This window comes from Mastomys coucha, unplaced genomic scaffold (assembly GCF_008632895.1).
Source record: "Mastomys coucha isolate ucsf_1 unplaced genomic scaffold, UCSF_Mcou_1 pScaffold9, whole genome shotgun sequence".
NCBI classification, from domain to species: domain Eukaryota; kingdom Metazoa; phylum Chordata; class Mammalia; order Rodentia; family Muridae; genus Mastomys; species Mastomys coucha.
This window is the reverse complement of record NW_022196915.1, coordinates 80,238,617-80,255,396: the sequence shown is the minus strand read 5'-3', so window position 1 is coordinate 80,255,396 and position 16,780 is coordinate 80,238,617.

Below are 16,780 nucleotides of genomic sequence, written 5' to 3'. Positions count from 1 at the left end.
ATGCTCAAGCAGTGGACTAGAGTTTGATTCTTGTATCCATGTTAGTTGATTCACACCATCTTGACCTGAGCAGAGTATGTTTGACCTACGAGTAGTTTAAAAAATAAATAAAACTGACTTTCCTTTTTCCTATCAGTAAGCAGGTATAAACTACACTTCAGTTTGGGTGGGAGTCAGAGCACATGTCTTGACCTCCATGCTGGGTTTCTGTTGGGAATTGAGCTTGAAATTAATCTTTTTGTTACAACAATGAAAAACCAACCAAACAAATAAAACCTAACTAACCAACCACCAAAACCAACAACAAAAATCAAAATAAAACAAAAAAAATAAAGTAGAAATCATTCTATCATATTTATTTACCATTTAACTATTTCATTATTACTGTGGTTCTTCAAAACCATATTTTAAATTTCTAATATTCCCAATCACATCACCCACCCTATTTCCTTTACCAATCATGGAGTATTTCTTATATATTCAGTTTCATTTTGAAAGTTATTAATCCATCACCTATTTGTCCTTTCTAAAATTCTTTTTATTTTCATTTCCTTCACCATAACTACATTTTCTCCATACCCACAGAGACCTTATTCCTAGTTTATGTTTCACTGAACTCTCAATTCTGCAAAGTTTTTTGCCTCAAGACTGTCATTGAGCATTGGCATTTCATTAAAGTGATACTGATCAGCCTCTTCTTGTTCTAGAAAGAATTCCTGAGCCACAGTACCTTCCTACTGTGCCAGCAACAGGAGCTGACAAGGACAGACATTGCACACCCAGCTGATCTGTCTGATATAGTGTATAGCAAAAGGCATATTGGGTTCTTTCATTACTAGAGGCAGTATTAAACTGAAACTTACTTATTTGGAACAATTTGTCTAATACATGAATATATAAAGTTCTATAGAAACAACTAAGTTTCATTTCTAGTGCCTGAGATTGAGAAGCAATACCTATAGTATAATAAAAACAATACTGAGAAACAATATATTAAGGGTCATTTAATCATGGTGTGTGCTTCTGAAATGTGCAATAAAAACAAGCATGTCACAGAACACAAGAAGTAGACCCTGGCAAATGGAAGATACTGCTCATGATACACTTCTGGTAAAAGAAATATATGTTCTCTTAGAAAGCACAGGGATAGAATTATTCTAACCAAATGTTCTGCATATCAGCTTCTTAGTATGAGTACAGTTTCCATGTTATCATATAAAAGTCTATCAACATAGATTAATTGATTATTTGCTATTGTGTTTCGTATGAAAAAGGAATGGCCTCTGTTATCTCAAGTATTTGAATAACTGGTCCTGGTTGGTAGTGATATTTAGGGAACTTATGGAGCCTTTCTGTAGAAAGCAACACTGTTCCAGTGGCCTTTTAGCGATTACTTGGCATAACTTGAGTTACTCTTTCTGTTCTATGCTTTTGATAGAAAGCAGTTCCCTCAGTCTTCTGTTCAGGCTGTCTGCTTTCATGTCTCCTCTGCCTTACATACTAATCCTCTAAAATCATAACCCAAAGCCAAACATTCCTCTATAAGTCAGTTTTAGTCATGCCATTTTATGATAGCAACAAAAGGTACATAATACACAGTCCTTGCTAGTTTTTATATAGGGATAGATACTGTCACAAGCTAGCTAAAACTATGCTCAAAAGTGAGATACTAGATTTATACTACTTGTGACCTATAAACTGACAACTTTTAGTTTTAAATATACTTTTTTATCAATTACTTTTTACCAAATAATGCTTCCTCAACTAACTACTGCTTACCTTTAAATTACTGCTCAGTGGAGAAAATAGAAAACCTTCCATGTCCTCACCCAAATATATTACTCTTAAAACTTAATCCAGCCAGGCAGTGGTGGCGCATGCCTTTAATCCCAGCATTTGAGAGGCAGAGGCAGGCAGATTTCTGAGTTCGAGGCCAGCCTGGTTTACAGAGTGAGTTCCAGGACAGCCAGGCTACACAGAGAAACCCTGTCTTGAAAAACCACACAAAAACAAAACAAAAACAAAGACTTAATTCAGTGTTACATTTCTCCATGAGATTGTTTGAAATGATGGAATTTAAAACACTTTCTAACTGCTTTATCTTGCCAATTATCTGCTGCTACTAGCCATTTCCACATAAGATATATCAAGATAAGCAACTCATAAAAAAATTTTCTTCAACAATACTTTCTGTCTTAGAGTTTATTTTTCAGATATTTTAACCCAGAAAATGCCAAAGTGTTAGCACACTTGAAGTGAACCAAAACTTTAGAACGTGTTTCCAAATGGTAGTAGAATAATTTTAAAGATAAGAATATACCAATACATATAGCAGTTGGAAACAAGATTCTATAATGAAATATTAAACAAAATCAGATAGATCAGAATGGCCACTGAATTCAGAGATGAGGGAAATTTTAGAAGGCTATCATAGTCAGATAGATTTTTATGCCAAAGAAAACTTTGCCTTGATACATAGAGAGAAATTTGATGGGTGAAAATAATGAAGAGCATTCGGCACATGTTCTATGCCTAGTACTGAAGTGAGCCCTAAGTCTAGTGAATTTCTGGTACTCATTTTCCATTAGCATCAAAATGATTTAGTGATACTGGGAAAGGTGGTAATCAAATTCCTCTTATTCAGTTGTTTTAAAGTATACTTTTTGATTTTTTTCCTTGAAAAGCCCTTAAGTTGATTGTGTCTCTTATCACACTTTCTATGAAATCTTTAGATTTAATGAGCTTATTTCTGGTTTAAATAAGCTGCCACTTGAGTTCTGTCAACCTAAAATAATCATACATGTTCTGGTTTGAAGAACTCTCCTGGGAAAATGGGTGATCAAGAAAATGATTACTCTTAAAATACAAGTATTTAGTGAGATACAATGAGAGAGTGAACCCATTATCATTTATAACTCATTTTCTCAGAGTAGATCACATTTGTGCAAATTTAATCATAGCTATATGTATTTAGATTGACATTGCATGTGTTATGTAGATTAACTTTTGGTGTGTTCTTTTTATATAAAGCTTGTCCATTTTAGAGAAAGTATAGTAAATGATAAGCAGAGCTTAGTCTATTGGGGAAAATATTAGGGTTTTTTATTATTGTATGCTTTTATTTTGTAACTGAATCAATTTAATATTTACTAATAATTAGTAGAGTTGTAGATTATATTTAATTCAGAGAATATATAAAAATAATAAAAGTTGGGGCTGGTGAGATGGCTCAGCAGGTAAGAGTACCGACTGCTCTTCCAAAGGCCACGAGTTCAAATCCCAGCAACCACATGGTGGCTCACAACCACCTGTCATGAGATCTGATGCTCTCTTCTGGTGTGTCTAAAGACAGCTACAGTGTACTTATGTATAATAATAAATAAAATCTTTAAAAAAAATAATAAAACTTACTCAGGGACAATATTCTACTCATTAATATCACATTCTTTAAAAAATGAACAGAGTTAAGGCTGTTTTGCTGAACACTCTAAGATCCAGCTCACTCAGGAGCAGGTACTAGACAAAGGTAGCCAAAGATAGGTGAGTAGTGACAGAAAATATGTCCCTTCTAATTCCTCTATTATGTACAAAACCTATTAAAGGGTAAACAGAAAATTATCATGTAAATATCAGAACATGAATTCAAGCAATTTCCACTATATTTCTTTTTTCTCAATTGCAAATGGGCTAAGAGGTTATTGAATTTTATGCCTAATTATTGAGGTTATATTAATGGATGAAAACATTCAAAAAGATAATTCCTGAAATTGGGGAAATATCTCATTTGGTAAAATATTTACCACATCAGCATGAGAACTTGGGTTTGATTTCCAATATCTACATAAAAGCCAGGCTTGCTAACACACACGTCACTGGAAAGGTTAAGAAAATCAGTTCACTAGGGTTGGATGGCCAGCCAGCCTAAACTAATCAGTGAACCTTGGTCTTCGAGTTTTGTATAATATAACCAAACTAAGGCCTATTGTTATTGAGAAGCACTGCCTAAGTTGACTCTTGACCTCCAAGTTTATATTAAAACCTGGACACACAAAAAAATCATATATTCTTGCACACAAACCCAAATAAAAATGTTATCATCTAGTATCTGAATTATCTAAGTTTAAACAAAAATTGTTACTATTTAATCCTTGATTAATCCATGCATCTAAAACAAATATTTAGCTAGGTAATATAGATACTTAAATTTAACTAAAATGTTTTCAGTATAATTTTTTTAGAGAGAACTAGTGTTATAACTTTAATTTTTTTGAATCTATTTTTACTGATGATTCTTAAACACTTTAACTTCTCTTGTGGTCCTCTACCCACCAGAGGTAGTGGAAAAGAAATGATACAGGGGAAGTGTACCTGTTTACAAAGGCTCTTTGGAGCAACTCCCATCTGTGCTGCCTGGAAATCGGCAGTTCAGCTCACAGATTAGCGGCAGCTCTATCCACTTGCAATCAACTTATGGATACACCAACAGTCCAGTTCGGTAGAGACGTGTTAGCATCAGCAGTAATATGATTTAACAGGGACAGCCAGGCCTCAGCCTCTGCTTGTGTCAGCAGGAGGCACCAGAAAGGACACCAGAAGTTCTTGGCTGTGTCTCTCTCAGGGAAGTGAAGTTCACAAAGACACAAGACCTACAAATGTTGTACAGCAAGTCAAGCTCTGTCTCCATCAATTCTTGAGTCCTGTTTAGACCCTCCAAACAACACAAGTCCTCTCCACCAGAAGTTTTTTTGATGTGCATCTATCTATGGCATCCCAACAAATGAAGCTCAACTACTCAGTGTAAGGCGGGCCAACACGTTCATGTTGTTAGAAAAGAATCACTCATCACATGTCCTTTTACATGTTTGCTTTAGCAGAACATCCTCGCTCCTGTGTCTGCTTCAGTGAAACATCCCTTCAGGAGTCTACCTTAGCCTTTAATCTTTATGCCTACCTTAATGAAATGTTCTTTCATATTTTTGCCCAAGCAAAACAGCATTCAATTAACTTTCCGAAGAACCCTTGAGTTTCTACTTCACACTGTTTTATAGGAAACCCTAGGGTAGCTGACATGTAAGCCTTGAGTAGAAAACCTTAGTTTTTGTCAGTGTGTGGTACAAATATTTCCATTATCTGATTTGGATCACAGCATGGACAATACAATCAGTGGCAGCTAGTGGATGTCGGAGCTAGTCATATTGCATCTGTAGCCAGGAAGCAGAGGAGGATGAGTATTTGGAATTCGACCCAATTTTTCCTTTTTTTTTCAATATACTTTAAATAATAAGTTACCCAAGATTATGTAATGTAGCATTCACTAAATATCAATGATAGCAAAATTAAACTCATGTTGAAGCACTCATTAGAAACACATCATAAAAAGCCATGTACACATTTCTTTGTAAGCTTTCTACAACAGAACACATAAAGAACTGGATATTCAACATTCTTCTTTTATGGAAGGCATGAAAGATCAACTTCAAATACATTTCCTAAGAATGAAACTATTTTAGTCACAAATGTAGGTTTTTAGTTATCATGATAGGTATTAGGTATGATTATGGTGCTTTTAAACATAATTTGTGTAGGTTAATCTTTCTCTTCCATTTTTCTTCTACCTCCACCTAGCAAACCTGTCATCAGCCTTTCTGCTTTGTCTCCCTTGCACTAACTCCTCTCCACTCGTCATCAGTGCCTCCTTCTCTCTATTCACATCCATTTCTTAAAAAATCTTCTTCTTAAAAAAAATAGCTCTTTTGTTTTTGTTTTAGTTCAGAATGCTGCCTGATCCATAGCTACAAATAAAGCCAATTAAGACCTGCAATAAATAAATAAGTTTGCTGTAAGTTTGCCTTATTAAAAGGACTTAATCATGGTATTAAGCAGCAGATTATTAAAAGTTTTTTGATGATAAATAAAAAATATGCTAGGACGAAAAAATAGCTCTTAAGATGTAAATGGGCTGGAATCTTAAAACGATATGATTATGGTAATGAAGTTAGTTTTGAGTTTCAGACTCTTTACTAGATAATTTAAAGTATCACTGTTCTCAAAAAAAAAAAAAAAACTAAACACAAACTTGAGAAGGAGAAAAATATTATGGAAAAACGTAGGGCAGTGTACAGAAGTGGTCTGATCAGGTAACTAAGGCTCAGTCAAGTAATTAGCCTTGAGCCCTGGAGCCTCGGTGGGCAGTGTTCTGTTGGCAGGGGGCAGAAGGAACTTGGCTATATTTTCTGAGTCTTTGGCTCCTGCTTCAGTCACAACCCCTCACAGCTGCCCCTGCTGGAGATGTGTGCTCTATCAGGCAGAAAATGCCCCAAGCTCCCAGCATTCTAGCTGGACCCTACACCCAGTCATCTAATCACAGCCAGGCATGCAATGCCCTATACAATATAAGGGTTGGTTTGCCCACTCCTCGCTTTGTTGCTCTCTGTCTCTCCTCCCTTTCTTGCCCTCTCCTCTCCTCTCTTGCTCTTTGTCTCTCTTGCTCGTGTCCTCTTTGGTCTCTTGCCTTCTTCCTCTCCTTTCTATCTCTTTCTCTCCTTCTCTTCTCCTCTCCTTCCTTCCCTTTCCTTCTCTCTACTTGATCCATCTATTTTCTCCTTCCTATAATAAAATATCTCATTTATACATTGCCTCCTTTTGGACTAATTGACCCACCCACAGGCCTGAGCAGTAGGGAGAGAGTTCCAGGAAAATATATAGAAGAACAGAAAAATATATAGAAGAAATCACAGTTGCTGCCTCAGCTATTTAGTCACTACCAGTGTGATATATGACCATAGCAACTTGGGCAAGAAAAAGTTGACTTGCTTCCACATTATTGATCACCATTAACAGAAATCAGGATGGGAACTCACCAGGGCAGGGACATAGAAGTATGATAGAAAGTACAGTTCATGGATGGGTACTGCTTCCTAGCTTGCTGCCAGAGGCGTGCTCAGACTGCTTTCTCTTAGAATCCCGGATCACCACAAGATCCCATACGTTCAATTTATCAAATGAAGACTCAGGAGCCAGATGATGTAGTAAAGACTGCTAGCTCAGAGAGGCAGAGAAAGCACTTGATGATCTTCATACTTCACTGATTTCCCAGAATTAAAAGACTTCTTCTCCTCCTTCATGCTTTCTGAAAAAAGCTTTAGCTCAATGTCTCACCGTTCTGCTTGCTATGTTCCCTCCATATCAATAGGTTGGTTGCTCAGTGCCTTGTTCTCTTGTTGAGTTTATTTAACTCATGTTTAGCGAATGCACTTAAGATAAATGTGTATTCTAGAGCTGAGGCATACCACAGCTACTTGTTTATAGTAAACAGAGAGTTCTTGGTAAAAGTTGTGTACTAGTCCAAGGCCACCATCACAAGGATTTTCCTGTTCTCATTCTTGGGGTTCACAATGTGATAAAATATCCTGCAACACAGTCCAGAGATGGTACCACTCACAATATGTTTAGATTTCCTCTATTGATCATTAATTAAGAAAAATTTTACATGCCTGCTTACAGGCAATTATTTTGGTGGTTTTTTTTTAATTGATGTATCCTATGCTCAGATTTCTTTGCTTTTTTAAAAAGTATTTAACATATGTATATATATATGTACATATGTATACACACACATATATATGTATAGACACATAATACATATTATTTATATACATACATAGCTGAACATATACATATATATAAAGAGACAGTATTGGTAGAATTGGATCATGGGAAAATTAATCAGGTTTTCATAACAGGATAAAGATGCCCTTTAAAACACACCAATCCAATTAATGTGTCTAATGGTAGTGAATGGCTTAACAGACATCATACCACATACTCAAAGGGTCATTACTAGAGTAGCATTCTCACATATTATATTACAGTTAGTTATACGTACCTAAAAATCATTCTGCTATTCACAGATAAAAATCAATGCAAAATTATGATCTTCTGTATAAATAAGAATGTGTTAATGCTACTAATGCTCAATGTACAAGAAATGATAAATTTAATGTTGCATTTGATTTGGTCAAGGTTAATTTTCACTGTTACAATCCCTTCCTAAAATTTCGAATTAATGTTACTTCTGCTGAAGTATGATATTTCTATTTAAATACATGCTATTGATGTGCTTAAGCAAAGGGTTAGTTCTTTGAAGAATAACATTGATTATTGTGTCACAGTGCCTATTAATTAACATAAATCAGGCAAATATAAATTGGGTATTATGTGGCATTACTTCAGCAATGCAGTAATATTCTATCATAGGAAAATACCATAAAAACAATTTAAGATCATGTTGTTTTCATTGATTTTATGTGTTCTGATTAAAAGTTACCCTGCAGTGTCTGAATATCATCTTCATTTGGAAATTATAAAACACCTAAAAACATTCAAGTTGAATTTGGCTAGGATATTCTGCTTACAAAATGAGCTTATATCAAATTTCTTTTGAAATTGCTGTGTACTGTCTATCAAATTTATAAGTCTCTGATTATTAAAGCTTCAAATAGAAGTTTTTAAACATGTACAAAATCTATTGCATTTTCTAGATACATTAACTATACTCAATCTACAAATAGCACTTTTTCCCATAACATAATTCTAATTTCATTAAAATTAAATTCATTTTACATCCTCAAATGCATATGTTATAGCCTGTCATGAGTTCTTTCAAATATCATTTAGGTCCTGAAGATGAGCTCTTGCCATTACTTTCTTCTAGAAGTCTCTAAAGTCTCTAGGCACACCCTAGACGCATTTATCAATCACAGTCCTCATACTGTCTGAAATAGCTCAGAGCCGCTATAGCCCATGTTCACTGCAAAGAAATCTTAGCAAGCCTCTAAATTTTCTCACAGAAATTACTTCATACAGATCTTTATACGCATGTTTTAATTGCACACAGAATCATTACTTTTAGATTACAGGTTTTAAAAGTACTTTAGATTGACTTCAGTACTGAAATTGATTAAAAAACAGAATGATTAAAAAAAAACAAAAAAACAATGTCTCAGATTAAATGTCATGTCAAAACCTACTTCTGAGGAATGATGGGGCCTGAAATCTTGTTTCACAGCGAAGTGTAATCCCTTTGTCTTGTTTTTAAACATTAACATTGGCCACATGAAGAAAGTTTCCAAATATCCAGTAAACTACCTTGTCTATAGTTCTTTATCCCATTGGAAATAGGTTGAATTCTTCAAGGTTACCTTCATTTAGATTATGAAATCATGGGGCAAACAATATTTCGACAGACTGAAACACTATTACAAAAATTTCTGACATCGTGTTAAAGTTTTTTGAGGATTATTATAGAGAAATCAAAAGTAAACATTAACCTATCCTTAGTCATTAATATAATATTCTCCTACTGTTTTATTTTCAGTTGTAAGGAAGTTAATCTTTGTGAAAAAAATTAATTTTTATGTTAAATACTTAAATATCATTCAGTGTTAATATCTGATGATCAGCAACAATCATTGTTTCTAATATTCCTTCATAAATGATTAATTACAATAAAATAAAATCAATTTCCATTATAATAAATATAATTTTTGTTAATACTAGCTATCCAAAAAATATTATTTTCTATTTCTATATCTATTTTTGTTTGGTTGGTTTGGTTTGGTTTGGTTTGGTTTTTTGAAACAAGGTTTCTCTGTATAGCCCCGGTTATCCTGGACCTCACTCTGTAGAACAGGTTTGCCTTAAACTCAGAAATTTGCCTGCCTCTGCCACCCAACTGCTGGGATTAAAGGCATGCACCACCACTGCCCTGCTCTATATCTTTTCTTAATGTTTCCTACTCAATTATTTAGTTAAAATGGGTTTGCAAGGTTCATTTTCCTTTAAAATTTTGATATACTAAGGATTTAATGCATCAAGTATTTTTTCTCCCATTTTTTTTATTTTTTGTGATATATATTAGCTCATTACTTTATTTAATTTCTTGATATTTTGCAACTTTCTGGGGGGCCAGTAGTACCCACTCTGTATTTATTATTCCTTCTGAAGAGTAGGGGATTTGTAATGTCGAGTCTCATATTTTTTTCCATTCAGGTACCAGATACATGACTACAGTGATCTGGAATACATCTGAATTTATATTCTGAGAAAAACAGAGCCACTGGGCCATGAGTTCTCTTAATACTTCTCATAACCTCCCGCCCAAAGTCCTGTCACTCTGTCTCTGTCTCTCTGACTCTTTCTTTCTCTCTCTCTCTCTCTCTTTTTTCTCTGATTCTGGTTACTGAACTTGTCTTTGGGGTTGGTGCTTTGTTCCTTAGTTTCTGTTTTCTCTCTGGACTTTTAGAAATTTTGATGTCCATGTGTTACCTGTTTTCTTGGCTTGTTCTGCTGGTGTGCTCAGGGAATGTCTGCTGGTGTTTAAGGCTGGGTAACTGGAATGACTTGGGGAAAGGAAGATTGGAGCATGAGGTCTTCGTGATCCACTGGAGTTGGTGTCACAGAGGAAAGAAAGACCACAGTTTATTGTCAGCTACAGAGGTAGGGATGAAACCTGGGGTATTGACTTTCAGGAGAAGTAAGAACGGTATGATTCTGTCTCATCCTACCTGTTACTCTAGAAGGTGATTCCCTGGGAGTTGGAGTCTTGGACAAAGCCAAAAGCTGGGAGAGAGAGGTTTGCAAAATATAAATCATGGGATTCACATGAGTTGTATTCAGGTTTGAAGGAAGACTAAAGCAAGTGCACTCTTGCAGTGCTAAAGACAGTATAAAACCACTTAAACATAGTTTTTTATTTTTATTTTTGAGTTTTGATTTTAGCTATATTTTCCTCAATCTTTATGACACTCATGTATAACTCTCCTTACTTTCCTTCATATTTCTGACCTCTGTTTTCAATAATTGTTATTGCACATCTTCTTAGTTTTTAATGTAAAAGCTAAGCCACAAATACAAACTGCATATTCATTCTCTGATTTCCAAGGACGAGTCACAAATACACCTTAAGTGTATCAAATAGCTTTTTCTCACAAGAGCGAGCATTTAAAATATCATTCTAATGTGGTATTATCTTTCTTTCATGAAAGAAAGGAATATTTTTAAAATAAAATTAGTTATTATTTCTCACAGTCATTTTATTATTTATCTGTATGAAATTAACTATTTTTCTTAGGGTTGGTAGTACTGAACATAATATGGTGATCCATAACACATCTTTCCTGCTCTGGTATGAATTTGAAAGAATTCAGACTTAATAAGGTCTTTTTGTTACAAGTAAAAATCCCTTTGTTTTGTTTTGTTTTTAAATCCAACATGCTTGCCAGTTTTTTAAACCTAATGAAGTTAATTAGAAAATTATGTAGTCCAAATGGAGAACCTCAAAACCATGCTTTTCATATACAAAAGTTCAGCACTTAAAATCTTCTGGGATAATAAGAGACTTTGAATTAAGCACATTACAATATCATCTGAAGTCATAGATGCAGAGATATGGACTACTATCAGAACCAGAGAACAACCAACTGGTCAAATGGAGCAGTAGACAACTCTGCTCTCTGCCACCACTCTCTGTCATGGATGCTATAGAATTTGACTGAGCCTTACAAACCACATGATTATTCAGGGGAAGGAAGAGATAATCTTACACATTCCTTTGTGGCCTAATTAAGATCTATGCAGTGCTAAGAAGCACATCTGTCTCATTCTTAAAATAGGAATAGGAGAAGTGATAAAGCTGCAAAGCTTCTGTCAGGATGACATTACACCAACTCTCTACATTGGAGACAAAGTGTAGAAGTAGAGAACAATTACCTTTATAATGTATGAGATAAGACACTATTAAAAATTCTGCATATAAACATATATTCAGATGTTTTCAGATAAAGGTGATCTAAAGGAGTAAACTGAGCTTTAAAGTTATGAACCACTGTTCTATATCAATGACTATTTTAAATATGGCTAGTAAATCATCTAGTTGTAAACACCATGTTTAATTTATGAATCTAATTCTTTATGTAACAGTTCATTTTTCTTCATATATTTATGCTATTAAGTATCAACCATAATCTCAGAACCATTCTTCAGTCTATTATAACATAAATATATAACATAAGCAGGAGTATTGTCTTCTTTATTAATAAATTCTGAAAATGTATGAGAGTAATAACCATAGTAAAGATTGAGGAAGACATGCTCAAGGATGTCCCCTGTTCTTTAAGACAGTCAGGAAAAATCTCATCTTCTCTCTTATAATAGCAAAAATAGGATGGATAAAATGCAACAGTCTGTACAGTTATCTAAAAAGATTAGTTGCTCAAGAAATATAGCAAATGTAAAAGGCCCAAGAGATGACTAATTATTTTGAGGTCAAGGAACAAGAAGCCTCGGCTAAGTGAGGCAGAATGAATAGAGAGAATGTGTGGCAAACCAAGATTAGCTACAAAAATGGCAATTACAAAAGTCTATGAGGAGGAACCTTTATAGATTGTTGTTAGTGATTATGATGGTTTGGTAAATTCATTATTGCAGCTCTTCTTCCAATAACAGTGATTTCACTATTATTTATTCAATAACTTGGGTTGCAGTACTATGAGTGATAGCCCCCTTGTTGAGAGTATCTGGGTCTTTTGTGTGTGTTTTCGAGACAGGGTTTCTCTGTGTATTTCTGGCTGTCCTGGACTCACTCTGTAGACCAGGCTGGCCTCAAACTCAGAAATCCTCCTGCCTCTGCTTCCCAAGTGCTGGGATTAAAGGCATGTGCCTCCAGAGTGCCTTGGTCTTAAATCCAGTTAGAGAAACACTAGTTAGTGCCAGGGTGTCTGTGATATTATTGTACCTCTTAGGTTATCATGCCTCACAAGTTACTGAGATGGTTCATAGTCATCACAGTTGGGTGTGGCTGATAGTTGCCTCTCTCTTTTAAAAGAGGCAAGTTCTGGTAGCATGAAAATGTTAGGAAGGGAAGATTTTAGAATAGTTTCGGCTCATAGACATCTCAGCCCTGTTTCTGAAGAGCATGGTGCCTTCGGAAAAAGTGACTTACCTTCCACTTCTAAGGGAGTGACCAAAGACTGGATGAATAGGCTATAAGTTTATGGAATCTTTCAGATAGTCCTAGAAACAGTTAAACAGAGAACTTCTTGGGTCTGGCAATTTTTTTATTAGGTTTTGACTCTTGGATGAAGCACTATTGGCCAAAATGAGAAACTTTCATTAAAGCTACACATGTATATTTGTAAACTGAGTTAAATATGTTGTAGCCTTTAATCTTCATCAAGAATACTTCTCTTTGCAATAGATGTGGAATGCTATTAAAATAACAACAAATAAGTACGTGGAATTGTGTATCTCAGTTCCAATGAATATACTTATAAACAGTCCCACACCTCCTATAATTTAAAGAAAATTGTAGATGATAAGATGAAAAGATTGTAAAAGCAAGAGGATCTAGGGAATAGATATGAGATTTCTTTCTCCTAGCATCATCAACTTCTAAACTTCTAAAACATAACTAACATGTTCACAAGAATATGAGACTAATAAGGAAAACACCAAGAAATATTCCAAGCTGTGAGCAAGAAAGTCCACAATTCCCCAACTCTCCACAAAGGAAAACAGGCAAATGAGTATATCTGGGAGCAGGAGAGATAGCTCCCCAGTGAGGAGCACACCACTTAGTTCTCCAATGCTAAAGGGTGAGTCCTGAAAACATATGTACAAATAATATTATATGGACTCAACAGATTATATTTGGAGGTATATATGCATACATAAATACAGAAATGCATGCAATAATATTGATGACAAGAGATGTTATGAATTTGAAGGAGAGAATGAAGATGTGGTGAGAGTAGTGAGAAATGATAGATTTAAAATACAATATAATAATAAAGAAATAATCCCTATGAGAAGGCCATTTGACTGAAACAGAAAGTGAAGTAATGTGAATGCAGATGAAACAGTATTTGACTCATGATCTGTAATATGGTTACTGGCTCCTTTGTTTTGGAATACCCTAGAGAAGAGAGGAAAAACAACAGCTAGAAAGTATTCTAAACTATTTCGATAATTTACGAGTCCAGCAGTGGCTTTCACCAAGATGGTTGGAATGAAAATCAAAAGACTATCATACTGTTGATAGATTTTGACATATATTAGTTTAAAGTAAATATAAAAAAATAATTATGGGCTTATATGAATACTTAATATAAAATGCATTTTCATATTCTTTTTAAGCATGCCTTTCAGAAAGCTAGAGAAACAAGGGACATTGTGATAAAGGCTCATAACACTTTACTTAAATTGAAATGTACGAAAGAATGAGGGATGGACACAGATGCTGAAATTGTGCAGAAATCAACTAAAGGTACCAATAGTAAAATCTACGTAAAAATTACATCTAATATATAGTAAAATTAAAATGTTAATCTGAGTGAGGTTATTTGATTTGAGATAATTTTGATGTTTACACACAAGAAAATAAATGGAAATTCAGTGAAATCACCAGAATATTTGGTGTGGTTTGTGACAGGTTGAGGATAATCTGTCACCCAGACTAAACAAATTCACTGATGAACCTAAGTAGGTTAAATATTTTACAATGGACAAATTAGAACTCCAATGGATTTTCCCCTTGTGTTTATATTTAGATGTAGCCAAATTATCTAAGTGGTACATTATTATTAACAACTCAAAATAGCCTATATATTTATTGGCTTATACTTTATGGCTATTATTGAAATTTTCAAATTAAGATCTCTGATGTATTAATTGTAATTGATCTTTCTAGGTCTGGGATACCATGAACTGAACTTTCTCTCCCATCTAATACTTAGTATTGGATTTAGATAGAAATGATTTGTTGCTTTCTTTTCCTAGGCATTAGCCTAAAGCTCTATCAAACATTCTCTTTAATACCATACTTAACCTTCTAATTATTTAATTATTACCTTCTGTGATTTTTTTCTTTCTGTTGACTTGGTATGGAGTTTTGTTTTTCAAGCTTTTCTTTTTTTACTATTTAGTTGTACATTTTTTTAATTAGATATTTTCTTTATTTACCTTTCAAATGTTATTTCCCTTCCTGGTTTCCCCTCTCAAAAAAAATCCTTATTCTTCTCCGCTCCTCCTCTCATGAACTCACCCTCTTCTGCTTCGAGGCCCTGGCATTCCCCTACACTGGGGCATAGAGCCTTCACAGGACCAAGGGCCTTTCCTCCCATTGATGACTGACTAGGCCATCCTCTGCTATACATATGCTTCTGGAGCCATGAGTCCTACCATGCTTACTCTTTGGTTGGTGGTTTAGTCCTTGGGAGCTCTGGGGGTACTGGTTAAGCTTTTGTTAATGAAATTCTATCTTTGCATTCCTGCTGTTAGTTTGTCCATCTTATTTTCTGCTCAAGCACTGTGCATACTCTCTAAAATTAGTATACAAAGATATGCAATTGGAATAACAACTTTAGGATTCATTTCTATAATAAGTGGTACCAGCTACTTTTCTTACTATCATTGATATCTAGACTCATGAGAAAAAAAAGTTACTAGTTATTTTTGTCTGTGATGTGATGTAGAGAATACATTGTATTATTCTCACATATTTTTATTCTTATGTAATTTGATCAGCCATGTTTTTGATACTCTGTCATTCATAAATTTAATATATATATATATATATACTATATATATGTGTGTATGTATATATATATATATATATATATATATATATTATTACATAAGAAATTGTCAGTGCTGTCACATGTCTTTGTTCCCAAAATCCATGTATTGAGAATGGGATCCTCAATGTAGTTATGTCATGGATGGTACTTATTCAGAGTCTTTTGAGACCCTCACCTCACCATCCTCTTGAATGAACTAATGTGCTTATTGTAGGAATAGCTTACTACAGAAAAACCATTTCTCTTCTCTACATCTCATTGACCCAATCTCACTAAAGAGACACAGAAAGAAATATATGTCTTTTATTAGTCTAAAGGACCAGCTTTTTAGTCTAAGACTTCCAGATACTAAAACAATGAGTCTATCTGGGGAGTGGGGGTGTATGCCTCTAATTTTGGCACTTGGGAGGCAGAGGCAGGAAGATTTCTGAGTTCGAGGCCAACCAGGTCTACAGAGTGAGTTACAGGACAGCCTTGGCTATATAGAGAAACCCTGTCTCAAAAAAAATAAAAACAAAAACAAACAAAAAACAAAACAAAACATAAAACCATGAGTCTATAATGCTCTTTTCTTATCTCTATTATTTTTATCATATTTTTATTTATGTTTTAACAAACATGCCATGCTATACCATTCTGTTACATTGCCACTATGCCAGCAAACATGGACTAATATCAAGTTAAATGGGGGGCAAATGGTAGTAAGGAGTTTATGTTTCAATAACTAAAGTCATATCTCTTAGATAATTTTCTGTAAAAATTATATGTTTCTTAAAAGCTCATTTCCAGAAATCTCTACTCCTGATCTGGGACTGCATTTCCAGGAGAAGAAATAATCATGTCAAATTCTGTGTACTGACTTTTCCTGGTAAGTCAGTAACTGGTAAAATTAAAGGTTTTGTTGAGAGTCAAACAGGATGAATCATAAACATATTATCACAGTTCAAGTTTTCCTAGAAGGAAAAAAAAAAAGGTAAGAAAGAAAAACAGACTCTACTAAGACCTTTTAAAAAATGTACTGAATTTAATCTTTGACATTTGTATATATGTGTAAAATATTCCGACTACCCAAACCACCTTTGTTACATTACCTCCTGTTCTTATCACAACTTCCTCCACAAATTTTTTCCTCCAGTGATAACTTG